At 42.8% G+C, this 27784-nt stretch overlaps 1 protein-coding gene across 4 annotated transcripts in view; it reads right to left on the bottom strand.

Moving 5' to 3' along the window:
* LOC123851370 (uncharacterized) overlaps nucleotides 1-27784 on the bottom strand; it is a 423494-nt gene that overhangs the window by 380632 nt on the left and 15078 nt on the right. The window contains exon 3 of one of the 4 annotated variants that reach the window (XR_010406019.1): nucleotides 15024-21928. The exons of 2 other annotated variants lie outside the window; for them this stretch is intronic. The gene's annotated coding sequence lies outside the window, so the exon portion shown is untranslated. Of the gene's footprint in view, nucleotides 1-15023; nucleotides 21929-27784 lie in introns of those variants that run through there. One more of the 4 variants, XR_010406020.1, reaches the window with a different exon arrangement.

Raw genomic sequence — 27784 nt, 5'->3', positions numbered from 1 at the left:
TATCTGCCGTACGTAAGATATGGAACTTGTCACAATGCCCCAGGACATCTTTGTTAAAGGGTCGGCATGGATATTTTCGTGGGCTTACTCTGCAGTTTGAGAAAACTGTGTTTACACAACCACAGGGGAGTTTATCTGCGTGGACCCCTTTCCCATTGGTGCATTTGCCTATGTTGGAATGGTGGGTCTGTTTCACCCTCTTCTTTTCTCACCAAAAGCCTTGACATTTTTCTCCCTCTGTCGGCATCAGCAGCTCCTTCTATGATTCCATTTCCCCACGTCCTTCCCACTCAACAGTCTGCATTACAAATTCTAAGAGTAAGCACACACGGGCCCCGGACCCCCGGGGCCAATGCCTTGAGGATGCAGCATTAAGGCCCTAAGGAAGCAAAGGCATGAGGCAGAAAGCAGTCCTTCCTCCTGCTGTTGCCCAGTTTATGAGAGGTTTCTGGTTCTGACCAGTGAAAGGATCATGTGTGGGGGTGGGGAGGACCGAGATGAAGGAAAGGCGTTAAAGACAGAAGTGCTGTTGGATCCTACATGGGCTGATGAGTAACCCAGGAAAAGGAAAGGACTGATTCGCCCTATCCTCTCATTTTGGTCTGTGTCAAGTTTCAACTGTGAGATTTTCTTTCGAATAACACACTTGCTCACCCCAACTTTCAAAATGTCCCCAGAAGAACTCCGTGTTTTTGGCATGTGGGTATGGTGCCCGCCCGGCCCTCTTGCCACAACCAACAATGAGCTATCCCCTGATTCCGCTGGGCCAGCACACAAGCCGGAGAAACGGTCTATGTTGGTGAGCTGGCCGAGTGAGAAGGGTGATTTCCATGCTGCCTTGCCCCTTGCTCAGTGTGCAAAACGTTTTCATTTCCTGGTATGAGACATGCCCACCGCTGTAAATGTCAGTCCCACTACTAAATTCAGATACACTTATGTCAGACAAATGCAGGTGAACTGTTTACTATTCACATTTGTATTACAGCTTAAATAGATTTCTGCAAACTGACCTGGAACATAACCTCCATGTGTAATTTGTATCCACAAGTTAATTTCTAAGGAGACCACTGGGATACAACCTCCTTGTCAGCTAGTTTTCACTAACTTCCTTTGATATCATTAAAGAGCAAAAATTCAGCTGAGTAAATTTGGAGATCTAGTTGGCTTTATTAAGGGATGCATGACTTGGGCAGCATCCCTTCTAGCCAGTAGAGGAGAGCTCCCAGGATTTGTTCAAGATGGAAAGTTTTTATAGGAAGGAAGGTGGGGCGAGAAAGTTACCAGCAAAAGAACAGAAAGGATTATTCCAGGCAAGGTCATCTCTCCCCAGGGGAAGGGCAAGGGGTCTTATTAAGATGGATTACCACGTCTTCCTTTGGGGGACGAAGAGGAGATAGGAGATGTGACAGATTCCCTCACAGGTGCTTATCAGAAAATCTCTCACTGACCAGTTAAGACTTCCATTTCTGCTGGAGGTTCAAACTGCAATGAGGTTAAGCATTAAGCCCCAGTTTGGTGACTTGGCCTAAGGGAAGCCATTTGGGGGCAAATAGCTTTCTTTTTAATAATAGATACTTTCCAAATATTTGCAGTATTCCTTCTGCATTATAGATAAAGAAGAAGGAGGAGGAGGAGGAAAGGGAGGAGGAGGAAGGGGAGGAGGAGGAAGGGGAGGAGGAGGAAGGAGAAGAGGAGGAGGAAGGGGAAGAGGAAGAGGAACAAGAAGAAGAAGAGAAGAAGCAGACAGAATTCATCTGTCACTGTGCTGGATGGCCTTTAGGAGATGTTCAGGTAATTGGCTGTTTATCTCCCTAATACCACCAAAAACAGCAAGCACCTGGCTAATACTAACTGTAAGGGACTGACAGACATGTGCAGCCGTCTTCCTGGCAGAAAGAGAACTTCGCCAGGTCTGGGAAAGTACTGGAATGCCCACGGTCCTCTGAATGTTGAACAAAGCCAACACACCGTGTTGACACTAATGATGTTCAGAGGCCCTTTCAAGAGGAGGCAGATGAGAGGACCACAATCTGATCACCTCATCAATTGTACTGACTGTTATCAAACCTCAAGTAGACCCACCCCTGCCGGGTTCTACCTGAATCCATTTCTGACCCTTCAAAGCGAAGGATGAAACCTTGGATGTGTAGAACTCAGTGGAGTCTGTTGTGCCCCATGAGGCCTATGAGGACCAACCAGCCGGCCGTCCCCAAGTGACACCTGGACATCCACACAGTGTCCAAAGGAGCACCACTAAGGTCTACTGTTCTGAGCTTGAATTGTCACCGGTTGTGTACATCTCAATAAAGGTAGCTCACGAGCTGAAGGATACCCAGCCAGAGAAGGATACTATAGTAACATCTATGGTGATCGTCCAAATCCCCTGGGACCTGTTTCCTAGGGCTACTACAACATGCCCCACCGACTGGGGGCTCAAACCACGGATGGTTATTTCCTCCCTATTCCGGAAGTCTGATGAGATCACGGTGTGGACAGAGCTGGTCCCTCTCCTTGGCGCATACACACCATGTTCTCCGTGCGCCCGCACTCAGTTGCCCCCTGTGTGTCTGTGTCTTCCCCTCTCCTCTTATAGGGCACCATTCAGATGACAGCGCACCCTAGTGACTTCACTGTAATGACCTCTTTCAAGGCCCTGTCTCCCAGTAGTCAATTCCTGAGGTCCTGGGAGCTAGAACTCCAAATATGAATTTGGGGGGGGCGGTGTGGAGGACACACAATTCAGCCCATAACAGCCTCCCAGGAAAAAAAAATTTTTTTTCAACAAGCTATAATCATTATATGTGATCATACAGCCATTTTATTTTCGATTTCCTATAACTAAGGAAATTAACAAAACTCATTCTCATATATTAATCAGACAGTAATATTCCTAAACTGCATTCACATATTTCACTGAATGCAACCCTGAAATCCACATCAGATTCTTCTCATCCTTCAATTCAGTGCAGAGTTGCATTGGGGTTTAAGAAAAATAATCAAATTTCCCTTACACATTTTCCAAAGTGCCAAAACATCAACAATATGAAATCCTGCCTGAAATGCGATGTTTTAGGACAAATGAAATTTAGGTAAGTGCTGCCTCTCAGGATATTTGACTATGAACATTCCATAAAGCTCTTGCTACAAACAGTGTTCTTGACGAACCAATTCAACACCCATGCGACTCACTTCAAGAACAAAAGAGAAAGAACAAGGGAACGGGAAAGTTTTGGTTCATACATTGACAAAAGAAAATAATATGTGAAGATCTGTAGAAAAGTTTTGAAAAAAAGAGGAAGATAAGTATTAATTTTGTAAAAGTTTGTTATAAGAGAATGCAAATTTCATTAACATGCATTATCAAATATTCTTGCTAAGGAATCTATAAGCATTAATGACAATGAAGATTAGACAAATAATTATAATTTGAACTAGAGGCTCAATGGAAAACATGAGTCTGGGTCTTCAGTTCCTTTCTGCTGTATGAAAGGTGTATATAATATACTATAACACCTTTTTTTTTTTTAAAGATTTTATTTATTAATTTATTTAGAGAGTGAATGAGCGAGGAAGAGGAGCAGAGAGAACAACAAGCAGACTCCATGCTGAGCACAGAGCCCAGCTGAGCTCGATCTCACAACCCTAAGACCATGACCTGAACCGAAATCAAGAGTCAGATGATCAACCGACTGAGCCACCCAGGTGCCCTCATAACATACCATAACATCTTTTTTTTTTTTTTAAGATTTTATTTATTTATTCATGAGAGACAGAGAGAGAGAGAGAGAGAGAGGCAGAGGGAGAAGCAGGCTCCCAAGGAGCAGGGAGCCTGATTGGGACTCGATCCCAGGACCCTGGGATCATGACCTGAGCCGAAGGCAGACGCTTAACCATCTGAGCCACCCGGGCGCCCAACATACCATAACATCTTAATTCAACAATAGTATCAAGCACCTGTGATTTCTAGGGCAGTGTGGCTAGATTTTAAGTGACAAAGGGGGTTAACAAGTGGACTCTCAAAGAACTCCCAGTTTTGAGAGGAAATCGATAATGCTGATATTAAGGTAGTTTAGGGAAAAAAATGCATGAAATATATTCCTGCTGCTGGATGTCAACTCCTATGGGGACTATTTCCTCTTCTTCTTCGTGCCACGGATGTCCCCTACTGTCCACCCCAGTGCCTCTGCTTGGTGGCCCCTTGACACAACTCTTGACTCATTTTCTGCGACCGCCCCCTCCCCCATCCGCGTAGGGAGTCCTGACAATGCACTGGGTCCCCTCCCTGCCACAGGGGCAGACTCCCTCGGGGGAGGCTCAGCCCTCCTCCTCACCAAAAATCTGCATTTCTACTCCACTGAACACCCCTGTCCCATGCTGGCGTGGCACCATGTCTAAAGCAGTTGGGCTCCAGATTTTCAAACTGCAAGCAAGGAGAATGCCCCTCTGCACCTGGCTTTTCTTCCTCTCAGTCTCCGTGTTGGCCTTTCTCACTGCAGGTAAATCCAAAGGACAATTGAGATTAGCTCTTGCTGCGTGTAAACGTCTTACTCCCTTCTTGGCTCCTGGACCCACCTAAAGTGCTTTGGGGGTAGAGACTCTTTAAATCAGAGGTCTGCATGCCACAGCCCTAGGGAGATCAAATCCAGCCTCTGTCCTGTTTGTTTATGGACCAGCAGATAAGATTTTGGAATTCTGGACACTTATTTTAATGGGTGGGAAAAAAAAAAAAATCAAAAGACTTAGTGACACGTGAAAATTATTTAAATCCAAATTCAGTGGCTTAAATGACATTTCTTGGAACTCTGCCACACTCGTTTAAGTATCCTCTATGGTGTTTTTGCACTACAATGCCAGAGTTGAGTAGACAGAGAGCCTAAAATATTTACTACCTGAAGCACTACCGAAAGGGTTTGCTGATCCTAGACTTAACACTTACCCTGCACTCTCTCTATTCTAGGACTGAAGTGACACTTGACATTCAGGCCACCGCTTTCCTTTTGATATGTAAAGCTAGCCATAAATCCCCTTTCTCCCTGATAAAGCCTGACTTTCAAGATTGGCTGCCTCACTTTAGGTTCTCCAGAAAGAGTGGGCTTTGGGAGGAGGTGAACAATGACCTCATTATTTCTGCTTTCCTTTCCTGCTTTAGAAATCCTTATCGGCATTTTAGATAATGGATGAGGTTCACTGGGGGGAAAAGCTATGCCCAAGGGCAAGCAAGAGCACAGGAATATTTTTCAAAAAATATCACCTTTGTACAAATACCAATGACATCAATGAGGGTAGGGAGTGACACGCGCCATAAAGAGATGGAGGTGTGTGAGGAATAAGAAGACAGATGGGGATAACTGACGGACTGGAATGAGACTTTTAGGGATGAACAGGATGTTGCTGAGCAGAGATGGGAGGGAAGGTGACAGAGAAAATAATGTGAGCAAAAGCCTCAAAACCTGAGTGCTCAGGCAGTTACTCTATGAGCCTGATATTTGAAGACAAAAGGACAAAGAAATGAGGGAAACACAGTGACCCTCTAAAGGGTAAATGATTACAGTCATACATGTTCTGAAGTAGATTAACCAATGTTGCAATGAATCAAGATACACTCTGTCAACGTCTGACTGAAGGCACTACAACCTAGACCTCAGATTTAATTCCTAGAGCTCAGATTTAATTCCCGGCAGGCGCAATGTGAGTGAGTGCAATCAAGGAAACAAAGTCACGTTAATTATACTCTAGCTCATGAAAGCAAAGAAACAAATAAGAAGGGCAATGAATCCAGACCTCAGGAAAGGAGAAATCACAGCATTTCATACAGTCTCTTCTTATTTCATTTTCCCCACACAGTTTATATTTCACTTTTCCCAACCTAGGTGCTCTGTGATTCACTGTAACAATCTTGTTTGTTTTGGTAACCTCCTCCAGTACCTGCTTCATAACATTACATAGTCAATAAATGCCGCTAGAATTCGCAATCTGAAATATGCATTTCCTAATAAGAAATGTCAAAAGAATTAAGAATAAGTCCATAAATAGTCACCGTTGTCATGTGACCAAATAAAACAGGAAACCATAGCGGGTAGAGTTTACCTTAATTTAGAGAACAGATGTATTCCTGAGCTATTGAGCTAAAATAATGTGTTAACTGACACAGTGTGCCTCCACAGAATTCCCTGATAGAAACGCAGGCTCTTGGGGCACCTGGGTGGCTCAGTCCGGTAAGTGGCCGACTCCTGATTTTGGCTCAGGCCACGATCTCAGGGTCCGGGGATGGAGCCCCGCATTAAGCTCTGTGCTTGGCGGGGAGTCTGCTTGAGATTCTTTCTCTCCCCCTCTCTTACTGCCCCTCCCCAGCTCTAATAAATAAATAAATCTAAAACAAAACAAAACAAAACAACAACACCAAAAATCAATGCAGACTCTCGGGGAACATATTTGAGCGTCATAACAGAAAAACAGGATTTAAGAAAATATTTTTTTCTTATTAAATATTTAACTGAAAGATTTGATGTTTCTTTTTTTTTTTTAAGATTTTATTTATTTATTTGTCAGAGAAAGAGAGAGTGTGCGTGAGTGAGCACAAGCAGGGGGAGCAGGCAGAGGGAGAAGCAGACTCCCCGCTGAGCAAGGAGCAGGATGAGGGGCTCGAACCCAGGACCGATCATGACCTGAGCCGAAGGCAGACGCTTAACTAACTGAGCCACCCAGGCGTCCCAAGATTAGATGTTTCTAACTGAACACAGATTACAATCAAATCAAGTCACAGAATGTAAATAGTGTCCTACAGGGGAACGGTATTGCACTGAGTCAAGGGAATGGTATTGTATTGAGGGGAAGAATGGGAGTCTAGTCACTTGACCTGTTTGGGTTTCGGTTGATGGGGTCAGGATGTGCACCTTGATTAACTGAATATTTCCAGCTGGAGGAATTCGAGAAAGGGCAGGTGTAGAAAGGCCTTTCTGACTTTCCCCTGAAGCAGGTCAGAAAACCGCATGGGAGAGGTGCCCTCCCGGTACTCAGAGGAAAGGCGTGTCCCTACCTCTGAAGACAAGGAGACACAAAGGAATCTGATTCAACACAGGTTTTGTAGAGTTTCCGCAGTTCACTTTGTCCGATCGGATGTTTCCACAGCATTCCATTCTGCATCAAATCTACCTTGGAAACCCTCACGCTCAACCTTTCTTCAGGTCTTCATTTCCTTATGAAGGCCTCCATGTCACGCAAGCTTCTATTGAATAAACTTGTATGCCTTCCCTGGGTAATTTGTCTTTTGTTACCGGGGTCCTAGTCAACAACTTAGAAGGGTAGAGGGAAAAGACGTTTCCTCTCCTCCAAGGTACTTTGTTTGTTGAGTAAGGAGTTTGAAGATGATGACACCTAAAATATCTTCTGCTTTGAGAGTCTTTGACCTTATTCCGTCTCTTTTTTTTTTTTTTTATGTATGGAGCTTGAAGTCACCACGCTGAGATCAAGACCTGAACTGGGATCAAGAGTTAGATGCTTAACTGAGTGAGCCACTCAGGCGCCCCTCCATCTGATTCTTACATATTTAATCCAGTTTCCTGAGGGGTCACCACGTGTGAAACATTATGCACGTGATGTCAGCTGGCTTCCAGGAAGAAAGGATAGGAAGAACTGAAAGGGCAGTCCCAGCCTGACGAAGCTTCAGTGTTCCTCGTCACTGGGCAACAATCCATGCAGTGAGAAAATGCTGTACAATTCTCTAAACAATGTCCCTAGATGCTGATCCAATTTAGGTGAATTGTGCCCTCTAAAGGCTTTCTTTAGCTTTCCTCTCCATGATTCCGTACTTTCTAATTCATAACATCCCCAGTAACTTGTGTTTTAATGAAGAGAGTCACACAAAGCCATGTTGAAAGCATCACTAAGAAATACAGGTCTTATGTTTCTCTGTCCATGTATCATCGGCTTAAGTAATCCCGTGGAAGGTCCTAGCACCGCCCCCGGTGATGTCCATCAAAACCGTGAGGCAGCATGCCCATGTGTACAGATCTCCTTCACTCTGTGTCACAGAGCTTTGAAATCAGACTCCACGTGAGGCTTCCCAGGGCTATTCTAACTTGGTCTTACTGATTTGCAGATGGTGTAATTTCATTCTATTTGATTGTGCATCGCATCTTTCTTGGTGGTCACAGGAAGAATCTCAAAGTCACATGTTACTAAGACTAGCCTGACAAGTGATTCCAGTCATGGGCAGATAACCCGCTTTCCTCTGAATAAGCCTTATACACACATCTAGCAATGTTCTCTGGCCAGCAGGTTAACTGATGACGGAATTATTAAATCTGTACTTTTTGCCCCTTTAGGAAATGAATAGCAAGCCACTGAACTCTGCCTCTGTTCCTTTTAGCTTTCTATCATGCACCCAGAAAAGATCGTTGTAATTTGCTGTGAACTGCAAAATCAAAGAATTACGGATCCAGAAATAGCATAGTGCTTAGGAAGTGCAGAACACACAGCTCCTAAATACTGGTGTATCCTTCTTAAAGACCTCTTTGTCTCATTTACTAAATTATCAAGTGAAAACAGTTCAAGTAAATACCAGCAGGGCTAAAATCACAAACACATCACACATGTACTCTCATCACTGTGCATTTATGACATTCATGGTATGTAGCTCCCATTATTTACCTGTTTCCTCCTCAATACTAACAACAGGAGCAGCTTCCCCGTTCCAAGGAAGATCCAGAAACAATCTCTAGTGGGAGGAAGTGAAAAGCATCAGTGGAGCTGGCAGAGTTCAGTGCTAAACCCTCCGACGGCTGGTTGTGGAGTCATGGAAACATTCAACGCATCTTCCCAGTTTCCATATGTGTTCCTTACGTACTGTTCCTAAGATGGTTCTTCTTCTTTTCTTTTAATTTTTAAACTTATTTATTCTTAATGTATTTTTAAAGCAAGCTCTACACCCAACGTGGGGCTCGAATTCATGACCCAGAGATCAAGGGTCGCACGCTCCACCAACTAAGCCAGCCAGGCACCCCCCCTAAGATATTTCTTAAGCTATGTTTGGAGCAGAGGTCCGTTATCAGAGTTCACTGCGGCAAGTTATACTTCAGTTAACAAAGCAAATGATGCTCTTAGGTTATAGGATTATCCTGTGCAGCTTCACCCTGGCTGCTATGAAACAGGCCACCACATATTCTAACCTTATCCTCTTGTACCTTCAACGCACACACACACCCACCGTTACGCACTCGTCTCCTCCGAAGAAGCGTGTACTGGCGAACCACCTGTAACACGTGATTTCTCCCCTGGAGAAGTACAGACAGGGAAGCACCAGAGTAAGCGAAAGGACCCTATATTACACGTCTGCCACCCGCCTGACCCCATGAGGCATTTTTCACGGGTTCTCTCTCATTAGCTCCCATTGACGGTTCAACACCGAGGAGTAACAAAAAAATAAAACACATAAATTCTGCCTAAGTAAATGGGATTCCCTAGCAAAACACACATTATCTTCTGAAACTGGCAGCTCAGCCTTGTTCCAGCAACCGGACTCCAGCTGTGATTTGCAGGAGATACACTTTCTGGCTGATTGACAAGCTTGGCTACCAGCCAGGCGACAAATCTGAAAACAAACCAAGAGTGGGTGTTTGCCAGTGACTTCCTGGAAGGCAAACGTGACGGCCCTGAGTTTAATCCCGGCACCAGAGGCTTCAGGAAAAGTTGTGCCAAAACTGGAGTCAAGTGGGGAACCGCAGAGTTGGACAGAAACTCAAAGGAGTCATTTCCAGGAAGAGCCAATTCAGAGGTGGCCCAGGATGCCTGGGAATGCTTTAGACTGCGTTAGAGGCAAAGTCTTTATTTGTAATGTGAGGGGGGTCAACTCCTGGCCAGCAGAATGAACGTGAAGTTACAGTCAACCTAGCCCTCTCGCGGGGTTTCAGATTCTCCCACCACATCCCTGAGCATCACACCAGCAACACCACACACGTTTCTTATCCATCCTTTTCCGAAAATCCTTTGAGAATCCTGACTGGTTTAGGAAGAACGTTCTCATCCAGATAATATTTCTAATTTATTTTTCACGTTTTTTGATAAAAAATGACACACTGTCTCATTGATTTATGGTTCCCCAGAAACCTGGAGCTTTACACTGCATGTAATGGATTCTCTCCGAGTATGTATTTTTTAATTAACTAAGGTTCGTGATAGGACAAGCTATCATCAAGTAAGCAATACTTTTTATGTATGTAAGAACAGGAATATGATACAGAATGAAGGAGTTGGGGCTGCCAAAGGAGATAAGAAGTAATGGAGTGATTCCTCTCTCTTCCTCTCCCCAACCTCTCATAAAATACAGATGGTGGTGGACAGAATATGAGCAACATACATTCATATTCTCCTGGGTCTTCTAAGAACCCACTCTTTTTCCAGGAAAAAAAAAAAAAAAAAAAAAGACACATCATTCAGGACATTTTCACCTAGAAGTCAAAAGCCTTAACTCCAAAGCACTTTTACAATGAGGGAAATTATTATTTTGTATCACAGGAAATGGAACTGCAGGGGCTCAAAGACATCCCCTGTCCTGCAGGGCAAAAGAAAAGCTATTACAGTTCTACCGGCCACCTGCAGATTGGCTTATCTCCAGAAGAAGAGGGTCTACCCAGCTTTTCCCACAAATAGCTGTTTCATCTTCTACTGAATTTTAATTCCAAAAGACGTCATGTTTCAACCAGGACGATGGGCTCACCTGCAACATGTCTGTATTTCCAACATTCCCACCATGTTGTTGAATGCTTCCTCCCTTTATTAGGAGAATGACATCAGGGGCTACATCATCCACTATGGGATCCGGGTCTTAAAGGTCTCAGTCCTTCCCTCCTACCCACCCCCATCCACCCCCACCCCCACTCCTGCCACCAGAAATGTATCTATTTGTTGCAACTGTCAACACAGTTTGAGACTTCCTGTCCCTTGTATTCTTAGGTAGGTGCCCAAATAAATCAGCCCATAGAAATGAAATCAAGGTGGGTGAAGAGGGCAAGGGCTTACCAAGCTTCACTAGAAATTGGGTTGTCATTTTGAGCCCCATCAAAACTCCTATTACGTGACATTTTCTAGATATTCTGCACACCATAAGTACTCATTTGATGTTGCTTTCCGTTTATCTTTCTAAAATGGAATGCTTCCCTAAATATCATTTTCTGAATTTTAAAAGAGGTGGCAAATAGTCAATGATTCTTGAGGAAATAGCTCACAAAGTTGGGATAAAACAAGCCAACTGAATAGTAATTTGACTACAATGTCTTTTTATTCAAGGGCAAATTTGATCATTAAAAAAAAAATAGAGTTCTAATCTCCATTATCCATTAAACCTATGAAAGCCTTAAACATTATTGTCTTGCTATCAAATGGCATATAACAGGAAAAAGAAACTACACTTAGTTTTACTACGCAAGGAGTTAGAATTACTATTCCAGGAGTACTTAATTCCTTATGAATTAAGTTCTAAAAGAAAAAGTGTATATATATTGCTATTTAAAACAAGGACTATATACTTTAATGACATCTCTAAATTTGCACTGAACTCTGCAGCTGACTACATTCTTTCCCACACATTAGCTATCTGTGAGACTCTTACAGAGACCCAATGGGGGAGGTGCTCTTAGCAGATGACTGGGCTAAAGGTCCTACACGAGGATGAACTTGCCAAGGATGAAGAGTTAACTGGTCAACCCAGAACCCAAAGTTTCTAACGCAAAATCTTATGCCCTTTCATACAGCGTTTTCACTGACAGAATTTCTCTCATGGAAAATACATGAGACCAAATTATCTCTGTCATTGTAAAAACGGTTTTATAATTTTCAGGCTCATAAAATGTTTATTTGAATTAACTATGAAACATGATGGCTGGTTCACCTATATTCTAATGCTGAAAGTACAAAGTTCTGATGTAATGATTTTGTACTTGATTATCTTTGCAATCTATTTTACAACCAGTCACCAGTTTTTCCATCCTTGCTACATACTGGGTCTTCAGAAATCGAGGCTGATATTGTCATATTTGTCTAACTAAAGATAAACACATAATGCAAGGGGGAGAGAGTTGAGGTGGGCTGTCAGGACAGTGTCACGTGTCATCTGAGTACAAAACACCCAACTGATGGAGCATTGCTATTTTGCTAATTCAGGATCTGCCATATTTTCTACATTGCCCCCGTGGGATTGGTGGATGGACCACGTTCTCCGCATGTTATGAGTAAGAGAGCAGGCTGGATTAAGACGTTACTTTGAAGTCCTGTCTCAATGGTATGGCCGGGGTCTACAGGCAAAGGATTCCAATGGAGGAGCTTCTTTTCAATTTCATTATAGCGTCGTACTTGCTGTTGGAGATTATGGCCTGTCCTAATATAATGGAACTTCCAGCTCGTGACTCAAATCCCTGCACACCCATGCTGAACATGACTTAGGGACTTCCCTGTGTTACTCCCTCATACAAGCCACCTGTTACTTCGGAGTGCTCCTTCTGAAGCATCATGCAGAATGTACCTTAATGTTGTATCTAAACACACTGGTCTGCTCCTCTTGTCATGTTCTGGCTCAGCTGGTTAAGCGTCTACCTTCAGTTCAGGTCACAAATCTGGGATCGGGCTCCCTGCTCAAAGGGGAGTCTGCTTTTCCCTCTCCCACTGCTCCCCCCCCCCCCACTTATGCTCTCTCTCTCAAATGAGTAAAATCTTTTAAATAAATAGACAAACAAATAAATAAATAAAAGCTTTCAGGGAGCCCTTCTTTCTTGGACTGGAGCATAATGGCAGCTTCCAACGGTGAAATGAAATCCCAACAGACTTTTGAAGCCTGCACTAAGAACCTCAAACCCAAGAAAGAGGACAAAGGAATCATAAAAATATAGATTTCATGCATTCATCAGATCATCACTCTGACATGCGCCCTGCCCTTCTCTGACTGTAAAGAAAATTTAGAAATGAGCAGTGGTACCTATATGAACAGAAGAAATTTAGGCTACGGACCGCTCTCCTTGAGGCCATTTTCAAAATGAAGTTAGTTCCTTAGCCTGGCCCAGTATGTTTCCTTTTCTCCCCTTTCACCTGGATACCAGACCCCAAGATCCACAATCACCTCTTAGCCAAATCCACGAAAATAGCGTCAGCTTCTACGAGTTGTGGTCACTGGAACACCGAATCACACCTCTCCCAGAACCTGTCCCTCTTCACCCGCCAGCTCTCATTAAATACCACATTATGTCCATTCTGCCTCTTGACAGCACTCAAATCTTTCTCTTCTACTTCAGGTGCTCTAAGCAGTACGTAGCCTGAAACTATGTGCCAACAGGTCAGCTACGTGTACTTCTGTAGAATCCTTAACATCTCAATGTAAGTAACGTTTTTGCAGTACAGCTCCCTGTTCCCACCTTCCCCACGCATGTTACATGACTCCCCATGGCCCACAGGCACAGTCCAAACACTTTCACCGGATGATCTGTTAGACCCATGGGTCTCGTTTCACCTCACATCCTGCAGACTGATGAGCAACCCTGAGTCTGTGACATAGGGCAAGTCCGGTGATGTCACACAGAAAAGCCAGCTCACCATCAATTAATTTATAGGAAAATAAAACTTCAATGTGAATCTTGGTAATTATTTGTATATTACCTATTTTCTTCCTTGTTATCTGCATTTTGAAATGTGTTTTTCTCAGTGAATACACATTTTTTGGATGACAAAAAAGTTTAGAAGCTGCTGAGCTATGGGCCCATTTACAATTAAGCTTTCCCGTTGATTTCTGCTTTCATTTCTGCTTTCCGGATCAGTTCCTTATTGCATACAGGGCATAAGCCCAGATTCCAGGTTGGTTGGTTTGGACAATGCCCCATGGAGACTCTTACTGTGAGCACTTCTCTACATCTCTGAGATGTACTCAATTTCTACTTTCTCTTGCTTGAACCTTTATGGATTTCCCTAATCTTCAGGGCCATCTTCTATCACTGAAGCTACCAAGAAGCCCTTATTACACATGGCCCCGCATCCTAGTATTTCCTCTGCCCTCTCCTAGAACGGGCTGGAAATGTGTGTGATGATGGGAACCTCTCTGGCCTTCTGCCCTTCCGTTCTTCACCTCTAGCACATCCTATTGTCAACTTAATTAGTTAAGTTGCAATCTAACTATGCATTACTATTATACTTACATTTCATATATAGGTATGTGCTTGTGCATGTGTATATATATGTACATACATGTAGTATAAATATGATACATGTGCTAAATATATACTATATGAGATACATATATATACACACTATCATATATATACACACATACGTATAACAAATGTGTTATATGTGAATGCAGGTATGTGTGTATATATACAGTGCAGACATGTAGTATATATTTAATACATATGCTAATAAGTATATACTATATATATGACATATATACACACACTATCATATATACACACACATACGTATAACAGATATGTATTACATGTGTATGCAGGTATGTATATCTATATATAGTACATACATGTAGTATTTATATGATACATATGCTCATAAATACATACTATATATGGCATATATATACATACTATCATATATATACACAGGTATAACGTATGTTATATGTGTGTATATATGTATATATGGGTATACTACATATATGTAGTTTGCATGTATTTATGTGCATGTCTAAGTATATATGTAAACTACATATGTGTGGTTTATATGTATATACGTGCATGTCTAAGTGTATATGTATACTACATACATGCAGTTTATATGTATATACGTGCATGTCTAAGTGTATATGTATACTACATACATGCAGTTTATATGTATATACGTGCATGTCTAAGTGTATATGTATACTACATACATTCAGTTTATATGTATATACGTGCATGTCTAAGTATATATGTATACTACATATATGCAGTTTATATGTATATATGTGCATGTCTAAGTATATGTATATACTACATATATGTAGTTCATGTGTATATATGCACGTCTAAGTATATATGTATACTACACATATGTAGTTTATATGTATATATGTGCATGTCTACGTGTGTGCATACCACATACATGCAGTTTATATGTATGTGTGTGCATGTCTAAGTATATATGTGTGTACTACATACATGCAGTTTGTATGTATATATGTGCATGTCTAAGTATATATGTGTATGCTACATATATTCAGTTTATATGTATATGTGTGCATGTCTAAGTATATATGTGTATGCTACATATATTCAGTTTATATGTATATGTGTGCATGTCTAAGTATATATGCATACTACATATATGTAGTTTATATGTAGTTTACACCAACAAACATAGACTACTTACACAACAGACATACATACTACTGTTCGCACAGACATAAGTGATACGTACTGTATGTGTATATGTGTATATACATGCACGTATATACGTACATCACATATAGGTAGTTTATATATGATACATGTACTACCAACAAACATATACTATATATATGACACATACACTATCCTACACACAGGTATAGTACGTATGTGTTATGTGTGTGTATATATGTACGTATACATACGTGTGTGGCATATGTGTGCATATACATATATGTACACACACAAATCCACGTGTGTATTTCCAAACTCCTTGCTAGGGAGCAAATAACTTCTCAAAGTAGTCTGCTTTACTGAGCGCCCTAAGAAAAGGATTAGATAAGCAGTTTCAAACTAGAGGGGAAAAAATGTCATCGGTGAACCGATAAAGTTTAGAATCCCCACTCTTTGCAGCCAACTATCAGTATGTCAAAAGCTCCTATTTTGCACTATCTCTGCTAAAAGAAGGGCTTTATTTTCCAACCAAACATCTATAAAAGTTTGTCAACTTTATTTCTGAAACAAAGACAAGAACAAAGACAAGAAACTGACTCATGAGGACATGTAACACTATGAAAGGGACAAGAAAAGCTTCTTAAGGACAAAAATAAAAATAGATGCTACACATGACTGTTCTTCCGACGTTTCTGGAAAACACTTGGGGAAAATACTGGAAAGCAGTGTTGAGGGGTCAGGTACCATTTGCAGTCTCAGACACTGCACAGAATCCCCACACGGATGCCCATGTGCCTGATGCACAGAGCAGACTGAGAATATGGTCAAATGACCATGCTCAGTGCGACGTGAATCATGGCTTATGAAGTGTCCCTGAGTAAGAACGTGATGCATGTGAAAATGACAGTATATTTGTCACTGAGAAATTATACAAACAGGGGAAAGCAAACTGCAGGAAAAACAAAGTTGGAACTATGTGGCCAAGCAGTGTTCTCACAGAACAGAACAGTACATAAATTACAAAGCAGAGGCAAGGTAAAAGACTAGAAATAAGGCTCCACAGAAAACAACTTTTTCTTGTACAGAATTCATTATCCTGAAGGAAATTAAATAGAGGTACTTTTCTTTAGACAGAAGAATATTTCATGTGAAAATGTCAGCGACAAAAAAACAGTGATATTAAAAAGGAAACAGTGTGAATTACCGTGCCCATTGTCAGCGATACTTTACTCTGTGAAGGACAGTTAATGATTTGCATTAAGTACTAAGTTTTTCAAGTTCAACAGGATGGGGCAGCAGGGTAAGTGACTTGGACCCGATAATCCAGAACAGAGCCTGGGGTACCGCTGGGTCACATACCGGTACAAATCCCATGTAAAGATTTAGGGAGCAGATATCCATCCAAGAAGACTGTTTTGTCTTTACCGTTTTGACCAGAAGCCTGAAACGACTCTCCAAGTACCGCCATATTGGTGTATCAAAGGCATACATTAAAGTCTTGCACAGGCTTTGGGTGCGACACGCATAGGGTGGTCCTTGGATTACCTGCCTCCCTGTGAGGTGAAGCTGGTTATGTCTACCCAAGGGCTGTCAATAGGATCAGGTGAGCCACTCTGTGGAAGGCAGCAGGGGCACTTTCTGAGATGCAGAGCTGTCCCAGAAGTGTTATCTTTTGTTTCTCCCTTCTAGAGAAAAATGTATTCAAACAAAAATCCCTAAAGTTCACTACTATAGGGAACATCTTAATGAGCTGTTGCACCAAAACCTCATATCCAGGTAAGCACAGGTCACTAGAAGGCATCGTTTGGAAAAGAAAGGGAGGAGGAGAAGGAACAGGGAGAAAAGGAGATGGAGGAGGAAGAAGAGGAAATTTATATATATATATACATATATATATATACACACACATATATATGTATATATTTTATATACATATACATATATATATAAAAAATAAGATAGCAGTAATAAATAGCTAAAGCACATATACTGGAAAATTTAGTACAATAATTTTAACTAGTTATTCAGCACTTATGCTCTTATCCTACCTCACGTTTATAAAACATCTTCAGATTATCTCTTCTAAAATTACAACATGAAATACTGTATTTTACAAATGAGGGACGTATACTGGTCATACATCCGGAAGAAGGTGACACTGAGACTTCACCGCCAGTCCCAGGAGAGAGAGCCTCCGAAGTCGAGGTTCTCAGGAACTCCTGAGGATCAGACCCCTTCACAGCATTCAAAAATACTTACCTTTTTAAAGAACCATATAACCCCACTGTAATGAAACTCTACTGACGAACACCTAAAGAAAATTACCAGCTCTCTCATTAGAGTTTGGGTGAAACTCACTAACTCATTTACACGATTATTGCAAGCTCATAAACATGGGAAGTTTTTTTCAATAAGTAATTCAACTCTTGAAATAAAAATTATTGATATTGATGTGCTTATTGTTCATGAAAGAAAGTCACTTCTTTTCCATCAAAAGGTAGCTCAAGGCTGAATAAGTAATCAAGTCTTTGAAGTCAGTCTCCAGTTGGAAGGACCTTTCAGAAAGCATTTCCTGGCAGGGATGTACGAGACACATTGCATGGTATTAGGATACGAAGAGGAACAGGGTAAAAATCCAAAACCTGTATGTAAATAAACAGTGATACACATAAATACGTTAACGTAGATAAACAGTGATGAACCAATGGACTGAGGTTGTACTAGAGGATCAAGAAGGCAAGGAGGAGGGGCGCCTGGGCTGGCTCAGTGAATACAGCACGCAACTCTTGATCTCAGAGTCAGCCGTGAGTTCAAGCCCCACATTGGGCATAGAGCCTACTTAAAAAAAAAAAAAAAAAAACAGACAGGAAGGAAAGCATCATTTCTGCCTTAACAAGGAAGGGCACAATTGGAGACGCCAACCCAAAGGAACGGAGACTTCAGTAGGTCCAAAGCATCAGTCTGGAGATGACAGACAAACAAGACAAAGGAGGGAGGGGGGCAAGCTCAGTGAAGGGAACGGCTTCTGCACAGGCAGAGAGGCAGAAGAAAACACGTGATTCCTGCAAAGTGAGAGTATAAGCTGACTGACACTTGGCACATGGGCGGGTGCCAGGAAGAAAAAGATGGTAATGGGGAGTCTAAAAAGGAGGCTCTTCTTGTAAGTGCCCATAACGGCTATCTTATTATCTTTTCATTATTTTTACTTAATTTTAAATTTTTATTTTTTAAAATTTATTTTTACCTTTTCATTTGAAGATCAAAGGTCAACATTTATTTTCATTTAAAAAAAATTTTTTTAAAGTTTTATTTATTCAAGTAATCTGTACACCCCATGTGGGGCCTGAACTCATGACCCTGACATCAACAGTAGCATGCGCTTTGGATTGAGCCAGACACGTGCCCCAGGTCAGCATTTAAAGAGAGAGAGAAAGGAAGAGAAAGGATGATGAAAGAGGGACTTGAGAGGTGGAAGGAGAGAGAGAATGGGATGGGGGGGAAGGGAGGGGATGAAGAAAGGGGGGAGGAGGGAGTAGGGGAGGGGGAGGGAGAAGGGGGGAGGGAAAAGGGGAGGAGGGAAAAGGGGAGGAGGAGGGAGAAGAGGGGAAGGAAAAGGGGAGGAGGAGGGAGAAGAGGGGAGGGGAGGGAGGGAATGGGGAGGGGGAGGAGGAGGGAGATAATGACAGAGATCTAATAACTCTCCAGATGTTGAATTGGTGATTGCTGGAGCTTACTGATAGAGCAATATAGGACACACCACCCTGAGCAATAAAGATTACACTAAGAGGTGAAAGATATATTTCTGATATCAAGGCTCTTCCATCACAATATATGTGTATATGTGTATATACACACAACATATAACATACACATGTATACATAACACGATATATAAAGAAACCAAACACAATAAGGTCTTATGGCCCTGGCAGTGAAGTCATTCCACAGAGTATCCAAGAAACATCCCCCAGGAAGCACAAGGCAAAGATGAGTACCAAGGTGGACACTAATGGAAAAGCGGGACACACACAGAATCTGATGGAGGCCAAGGGTAGTTTCTAGACAAAGAAAATCAGATGAGCAAAAGCTGTGAGGACAAACTACCCACAACCAACAGCAGAAGTAATGAGATGTTTTGTTGGTAATTTTGAGGGAGTGGAGAAGATGCAGTAGAGGGATGCTCTTAGATGCTGCAACGTGGTGACAGAAAGAATTAAAGTCAAACAGGGCTGTGGAGCTAAGAACGTGCAGGAAATGTGAATCGGAATAACTTGAGCAAGTATTATTACATCATGATCCAGTCTTAGCTTGCAGATCTTGGAGATAGAGACCTGTATACAAAGAAAGCTGACGTGGGCTTAAGGAACTCAAGTGCAACAGATTCCCAGCAGAATCTAGCAAGCACGACTCCATGCACGTGGTAACATCCAGAGCTTCTCTGGGACATCCCACGAAGGTTATACAGCAGGTGTCGCTCACGTGGGTGCTGCAGGGTGGGGGAGGCAGAGGAGGGGCAGACCGGCCGAGAGAGCAAGGGAGCCCCATGTGCGAACAGGGGACGCACAGAAGCACGTGGGCTATGGAAGAGGAGTGAAGCACTGTGACTGAAGCGCTGTGCACGGGAAGCGCCCGAGGCCGCCGCGGGAGACGTGGCTGGGGGTGGCGGGCCAAGGCCGACCGCGCACAGTCAGACCACTGGACTGCATGATGACAGCTGAGCTCCCAACCAGGACGTAGCACGCCGATTCAAAGGACGGGCTTTAGGTTGATGCAGCTCTTTGCTTCTGGCCACTTCCATTGCTAGCTGCATAACCTTGGGAAAGTTAGTCCGCTTCAGGAAACTGCAGCTTCTGAATCTAAAAAACAGGGATAAAAGAACCGTCCAGCTCTTGTCCGTGGGTTGGGAAGATAAATGATGATGTCTAGAGTTTAGTAGCATACCTGGCTCACAGTGGCACTTGGTAAATTGTTCCTAAAATTATGAGAACCGCACACGTTTGGATGAAAAGAAGGAAACAGGGTTCCAATGCATTCCGGAGTGCAAGTTCACGTGAGAGGTGCCTGGCAGGGCCCGGCATCCAAGCAGGTAACTGACTCGTGCCAGCACGCAGAAACGGTGGTTCCTACTGTTTAAAGCAACACAAGGAAGAGGCAAGGGATGCCACCCAAAAGGCACTGGCAGGAAGCACACTTCAGGATTTAGGCTACATGTGGATGCATAAAATAACCCAAACAAGGGCTTAAGCAGAATGTCTGCAAAGAAACCATGTACTAAACCAAGAGCGAGAACATAAGATATTTTGAATTCTACAACAATCAGCATGTTAAACTGCATTTAAGGCTCCAATCTCTTAAAATAATTGATCATGTTACACCAAAATATGATAACTAGTTTTTATTTTTTAATTTTTTTAAAAAAGATTTATTTATTTGAGAGAGAGAGAGCAAGCAGGGGGAGGGGCAGAGGGAGAGGGAGAAGGAGAGAAGTACACTCCCCACTCAGCACAGATCCAATGACGTGAAGCTCCATCTCAGGACCCTGAGATCATGAGCCGAAATCAAGAGTTGGACTGAGTCACTGAGGGCCCCACTAGTTGTTGTTTTTACTAACACTTTATTTTTTTAGAGCAGTTTTAGGTTTAGCTTCACAGCAAAACTGAGAAGAAGGTCTGGGGATTTCCCCTGTACACCTGTTTCCCCCAAAAAACCATCACCTCTCCCATTACCAACATGAATACGGTTACAAGTTGATGAACCTACACTGACACATCACACTCATCCAAAGTCCACAGTTTTTGTTATCGTTCACTGTGGGTGTTGCAGAGTCTATGGGTTTTGGACAAATATATACTGACATGTACCCACCATTACAATATCCTACAGTCTTTTCAGTGCCCTAAAAGTCCGATGTGGCACGGCCTCTTTACCTCTGTGACCCTCACCCCCAGGCAACCACTGATCTGTTTACTGTCTCCATAGTTTTGCCTTTCCCAGGATGACACAGCCTTGCAATCAGGCAGTTTGGAGCCTTTTCAGGCCAGCTTTCTTCACTGGGTCATACGTGCTGCAAGTTTCCCTGCAGTGAACTCATGTCCTGGGAGCTCATTTCTTTTTGGTGCTGAGTAATATCCCACTGCCTGGATGGGCCACGGTTTATTTAACCACTCACCTACTGAAGGGCACCTTGATTGCTTCCAAGTTTTGGCAGTTATGAATAAAGCTGCTACACACGTTTATGTGCAGGTTTCCGTGCAGACGTAAGTTTTCAGCTCCTCTGGGTAAATATCAAGGAGCACAAGTGCTAGATCTTATGGTAAGACTATGTTTAGTTCCGTAAGAAATCATCAAACTGCCTTCCAACGTGGCTGCACCATCTTGCATTCCCACCGGCAGTGAGTGAGGCAGTTCCTTGTTGCTCCATCTCCTCCCCAGCATTTGGCGTTGCAATGTTTTGGATTTCACCATTTCTAACAGTTGTGTGGTGGGATCTCCTGATTGTTCTAATTTGCATTTCCCTGAGGACATAAGATGCAGAGCACCTCTTCATACGCTTGTTTGCCATCTGTACTCTACCAGCTTTAACGGATGGAGATTCCTCGCGAGCGACACGGGAATATCTGGGCAGATATGAAAGATAAGCAGCTGTGTTTGCAGTCACAAAATTCCGTTCTCCCTACAACTCTGAGTTGAATGGGATTTAAGAGCAGGTGGACCTCCTGCCCAGAGAAGGGCATCAATAAAATCAAATACCACCTAGGAGGAGATGCCCCCACCTGCATGGAGTGCGGGAAGCTCCGTGATTTGAAGAGGCTGGGACAGGATACTGTCTTCACAGTTTGGACAAGGACAAACCAACAGCCCTAGTGAGTCACCACATGCTACCACAAATGTTATTGAGCGCTCTCTGAAATCCTGACCTTAGCAGAGCATATGGGTGTATGAAATCCAAAAGAATATTCATGATTATTGTGAGAAAACCGTTATCTAGGAGGAGGAAGCCACATCTCTACCAGGATCTTATCAAAAGGCTGAAGAAACCAATCCTCAGGTCTTCCTTCACTGTAGACTCCCTGTCGAGCCATTTTAAAAAGTGATTCTAGTAAGTCCTCCACTGCAGAAAGGTATACACACTATTAACATCACCGGAGCAGGCAGCTCTGAAAGTGGAAGTTCTCAAAATTAATTTAGTATACTGATTTCCTCATCCTTTTGAAATGCAGAATTGGTCGTGTGATGGCTGTTATACCGCAGATCTTACTGAAAAAAGCTTTACTCCTGGGAAGTGTAACAATAGCCAAGATGTGGCTTTTTTCAAAATCACCTCAGAAATGTTTCTTTGGGGGTTCCTGGGTGGCTCATTCAGTTGGGCATCTCACTCCTGAATTTGGCTCGGGTCATGATCTCTGGGTCATGGTGGGATCGAGCCCTATGTCTGGGTCCGCACTCAGCGGGCTGTCTGCTTGGAATTCCTTCCCTCCCTCCCTGTCCCTCCCCGCCCCCATTCATACACATGTGTGCGAGCTCTCTCTCTCTCTGTCTCTCTCTCCTGCTTAAAAAAAAAAGTTTGCAAAACTAAGAGTGGACAGTGGCAGAGCCACTTCTAAAATACATCCTTTTTTGTACATTAAATACTATGAAATATAGAAATAGGGGAACAAAAAAAATAGTGGAACAAACAATATTCAGATGGAATGCATCAGACAATTAGACAACTATTTCTCCAAGGCAGCTCATGGGTAATATATTCTTGTTAAAAAATTATACTGGCTTGGGCGCCTGGGTGGCTCAGTTGGTTAAGCGACTGCCTTCGGCTCAGGTCATGATCCTGGAGTCCCGGGATCGAGTCCCGCATCGGGCTCCCTGCTCGGCGGGGAGCCTGCTTCTCCCTCTGACCCTCCCCCCTCTCATGTGCTCTTTCTCTCTCATTCTCTCTGTCTCAAATAAATAAATAAAATCTTTAAAAAAAAAATTATACTGGCTTTAAGGGGCGCCTGGCTGGCTTAGCTGGTGGAGCATGCGACTCTTGATCTTGGGGTCATGAGTTCAAGCCTCACGTTGGGCGTAGAGCTTACTTAAAAAAAAAAAAAATACTACTGCTGTATATTACATTTTAAAGTCATGACTGTTTTTCAAACACCAGGAACAGAGTCACCATTATTCTAGTCATATGAAACAGATACCTGCCATTGGTAAATTGTGAAGTGGATTATCCGCAAGATTTTCTTTAAAGGGGATGGTGGAGAGCAGTAGATATCAACTCCCCTTCTTTAAGGCGAAAGGCAAACGAAAGATCTTGGAAGAAAGACCGGGTGGCTCAGTCAAGTGTCTAACGTCAGGGAAACTTTCTCTAAAATCTGCTTTCTGTACAGCAGCATGGTCCTCAATCCCTATTAGTTACACACACTGTTGATGGCCTGGGGGGGTCAGAGAGCTTGGCGTGGGCGGGGTTCAGGGGACTGTGAGGTTATCAGGTGCTTCCTGCGTCACATGCTGGTTTGAGACCCAGAAGGAAGAGTTTCATTCATCTTGCAAACAGGTAAAAACACAGAGCAAAATATCTCAGTGATGTATAGATGATACCAAGATTAAAGGGATCGATTTATCCTTGGAGAAACATCCCCAAAGCGGTCTGTAAACATTACAGATTGTGAAGCGTAGAAGCTGGTGCGGTCATCAAACTTCCCCAGTCCCACGACAAATGTGTAATTTTATCAGTCTGCACATTACACCAATATAGAGATGACACTGCTTGTGATTAGTAAGCAAAGCCGGTGTCTGGGGGCCATCTGGCGTTTTATGGGTAGGCACAACTGAACTCAGCCAGGTGGTTTATACTCCTTTGAACACACACAGGGAAATCAGTAAGTGCTTGGTATTACAAAAAGCACCTTCCTGTTCAGAAGGCCAAGTCCAAAAGGCACTCGTCTTTTTCTTTATCATGTAGGTCATGCATTGGCTCAGAAATGGATACCTCCGTGTAAGTAAGACAAGAGGAACATCTAATGGACTCGGGAAGGTGCAGAGTTCATACACTCTGGAGTTGACAATGGAACTGCCTCTTTGGAAAGGACTGTCACAGTTGAGACACTCTAAGCAGGTGACGTGGCATTAGTAATTCACTTTCATTGTGTATGCTGCTATTTTCATCCAGATAATGAGTCAGAATTTTCTAGGACTACTTAAACCCTTTGCATTAGGTCATCCTTGGTTGATCTCACGATCACATTATTCCAGAAAGTATATCCATGAAGCTTTGGCCATTTCCACATTGAAAGAGATTCCCCACTGGTCAGATTAAGTCAGGATGCACTTTGATGAGTACAACTGTTTCCACATCCACAGGAGGGTCATTAAAACATATTGATCAATTTGAGCAAAATCAGATTGTGATAAGCTCTCCCTACCTCCCTCATTGTCTCAAGCACCTATAGTTACGTGCTCAACTCTCTCAGAATCCTGAATGAGCTTAAGTGCTCTCTGTTCATAGAAAATGCTTGGTTTCTATGAGGCTTCACTGTATATTTTCGTGTTAGCCTAAATATCATAGCTCCCTGACTATGTGTTCTCTCCAAGAACACAATTCTTGATAGGATAGTCAAGCTCTTCTTCATTTCATGGTAAGTTATTCATTCACTCAAGGTTTTCTTTAATACCCAGTATGGGCTGATTTCTTTGCTAAGTGCTGGGAATGCAAAGCTAAGTAGGACACGGTTTCTGCTCTAGACTAGAGAAAGACTTGCGAAACAGCAATTATAATACACTGCGGCATGGAGCCTAAGAAAGGATATAGGCATGTGCCCTAAGAATACAGAGGACGGACACCCAGCTTGCCTTGCAAGAATCAGAAGGACTCCTGGATTAAATGTCTCTTTTAATCGTCCCCTTTCCTCAGAAAATGTCTGGGGAAATTTCTTCACCTTTCTTTCTTAAGTAATCGTAAGAATGAAATCTCGCCATTTGCAATAACGTGAATGGAGCGAGAGATATTATTCTAAGCAAAATACGTCAGTCAGACAAACACCGTATGATTTCACTCATATGTGGAAACAAATGAACCAGGGGAAAGAAGAGGCACACCAGGGAGGCGGGGGGTGGGGGGGTTTGCTGGTGAAAGAGGTAAAGGGGATGAAGAGCACACTCATCATGACGAGCACTGAGTCACGTTTGGAATTGTGGAATCACTATATTGTACACCAGAGACTAACAAAACACGGTACATTACCTAGACTGGTATGTTAAAAGAATTAAATCCACCTCTGACTTTCCTCCACGATCGTACACCAACAAAACTGTGACCCTTCCAGTCTCCTTTGCGGTACTGAACTGGATCTTCAGGGCATCATACCATCCCCGCATTCCACAAGCACATACAGTCATTAAGGCTCAGTGACGGGAACTCCTACCATCCCTGGTGTGACTCTGATGGACTTCAACTGAGACACGTTATTTTCCTCGATCTGCCCTTCGGACTGGGTCACCCTATGACAATATGCCCGAGGATGAGACGGTATTCTTACTATTCCCATAGCAAAAGGCCCACGTGCATGGATCTGTATGTGTACTGAATACAGACTTCTTGTGTACCCTTGAAAAGCCAGACTGCAGGCTGGAAAGCATCCTAGCTATTCTGAGGCATGGACATTCTGGGTAATGCTGACCCTAATGCCAAAATCAACTCTGACAAGGGCTGAGAAAGACTCAGCTCTTAATTTTTTTTTTTTTTAATTTATTTGAGACAGAGAGAACGAGAGAGAGAGCACATGAGAGGGGGGAGGGTCAGAGGGAGAAGCAGGTTCCTTGCTGAGCAGGGAACCCGATGCGGGACTCGATCCAGGGACTCCAGGATCATGACCTGAGCCGAAGGCAGTCGCTTAACCAACTGAGCCACCCAGGCACCCCGACTCAGCTCTTAATTACACTGCACTGCTGCCTGTCAGAGAAACAACAGGTCAGATCTCTTGGTCAGAGTCACATCTTCTTTTGGTTCGAGGTTTCATAAATGTTGTCATTAGGTATGTTGTGGCCCTGCTGGACCATGTGTGATGTTCAGAAAACCAGGATTGAGACAGTTGATTAAACTGCTGATTTGTTTTCTCAAGTTAATTTTCTAAAAAACAAAGGGCAGTATTCACAAGAAGGTGCTTTCAGAAATTATAAATGATGATCAACTGTTTTCTACACAAATGAATCCGCTGGGATGGGAGACCTCGGTATTGTAAAAATTTTGTTGGCTTACATGGAAACAGAGCCTATTTCTATTTTAAAGAGTTCTTATGATCACAGAAAAATTAAGAAATGCTCTCAGCTTAAGACTCTGAAGAAACATCCTGCTTACCAACAAGATGTTCAACATGACTCTAAAGCAATCTCATATTTGATTCCTTTTAACAGGAAAATAGCCTCCCAAAGCCTCAGTTCCTCATCAGTAGGGGACTATACAATTTATATAATTTTTATAACATATATATAATTTACCATCTAAACAACACTTGAGAGTGAAAGGGGTGGGCTGCCAGGTGGGACAGTGGGCAACACGTGTCAATGGGAGCCGTCCTTCGTAAACATACGCTTAGCCCACACATCAGAAGGAAGCTTATCCTTCAGTCCAGCCATTTTGCCCCCTAGCTACACATTAGCATCACCCTGAGAGAAAACACACACACACACACACACACACACACGAACCCACACATGCACACACATACAAACACTTACACGTACAAATTCGGATGCGTGCACATCTACGTATACTTAAGTCCTAGTCTACGTGTACTTAGATGCCTAAGTCCTACAGCAGGCCAATTAAATCTGATTTCCAACAGTGGATTGAATCTTGGGCAACAGCCATTTTCAAAAGCTCCCCCAAATGATATAAATATGCAGCAGGGTTGAGTTCATAAATATGAACTGGATGACCTCCAGCTCCTAAAATCTGGGATCGTAATTCCTGAGAATGAATTTATATCACTTGCTGTTGTCAAAGTTTTAGAACCACATGCTCTCATTTCTAGAACACAAAACGTTTAATACCAGTAAGATAATAACCAGCATTTATTGATGAAGGGTTTACAGTTTACAAAACACGTTCTCAACAACATCTTTTTCTTCTCCCTCACATTACCCCCATGAGAAAGTCAGACTGGTGATTATTATTAGACTTTCTGTGGATGGGGAAATCCAGGCTTAAAAGATCAGCTACGTAGTGACAAGTTACATTCTACAGGCAGCATCCGGAATAATCCAGCCCGGGTCTTGATTCTAAGGGCAGGGGACGGGAGCCGCTGTGAGGGAGTCCTCATCCCTACGTCTGAATTCTACCTCTACCATTTACGAGCTTGACGAGCTGGGACAAGTTACTGAACTGCTCCGTATGTTGTCTGCAAAATGAGAATCACACTAATAAGCCAAACAGAGAAAGACATGTATCATATGATCTCACTGATATGAGGAATTCTTAATCACAGGAAACAAAC

The sequence above is a fragment of the Mirounga angustirostris genome, unplaced genomic scaffold (assembly GCF_029215605.1).
Source record: "Mirounga angustirostris isolate CCGP_5_RB_7025 unplaced genomic scaffold, mMirAng1.0.hap1 SCAF_11, whole genome shotgun sequence".
Taxonomy (NCBI): domain Eukaryota; kingdom Metazoa; phylum Chordata; class Mammalia; order Carnivora; family Phocidae; genus Mirounga; species Mirounga angustirostris.
Note: the sequence above shows the minus strand (reverse complement) of the source record. Positions and strands in the feature narration are given on the sequence as shown.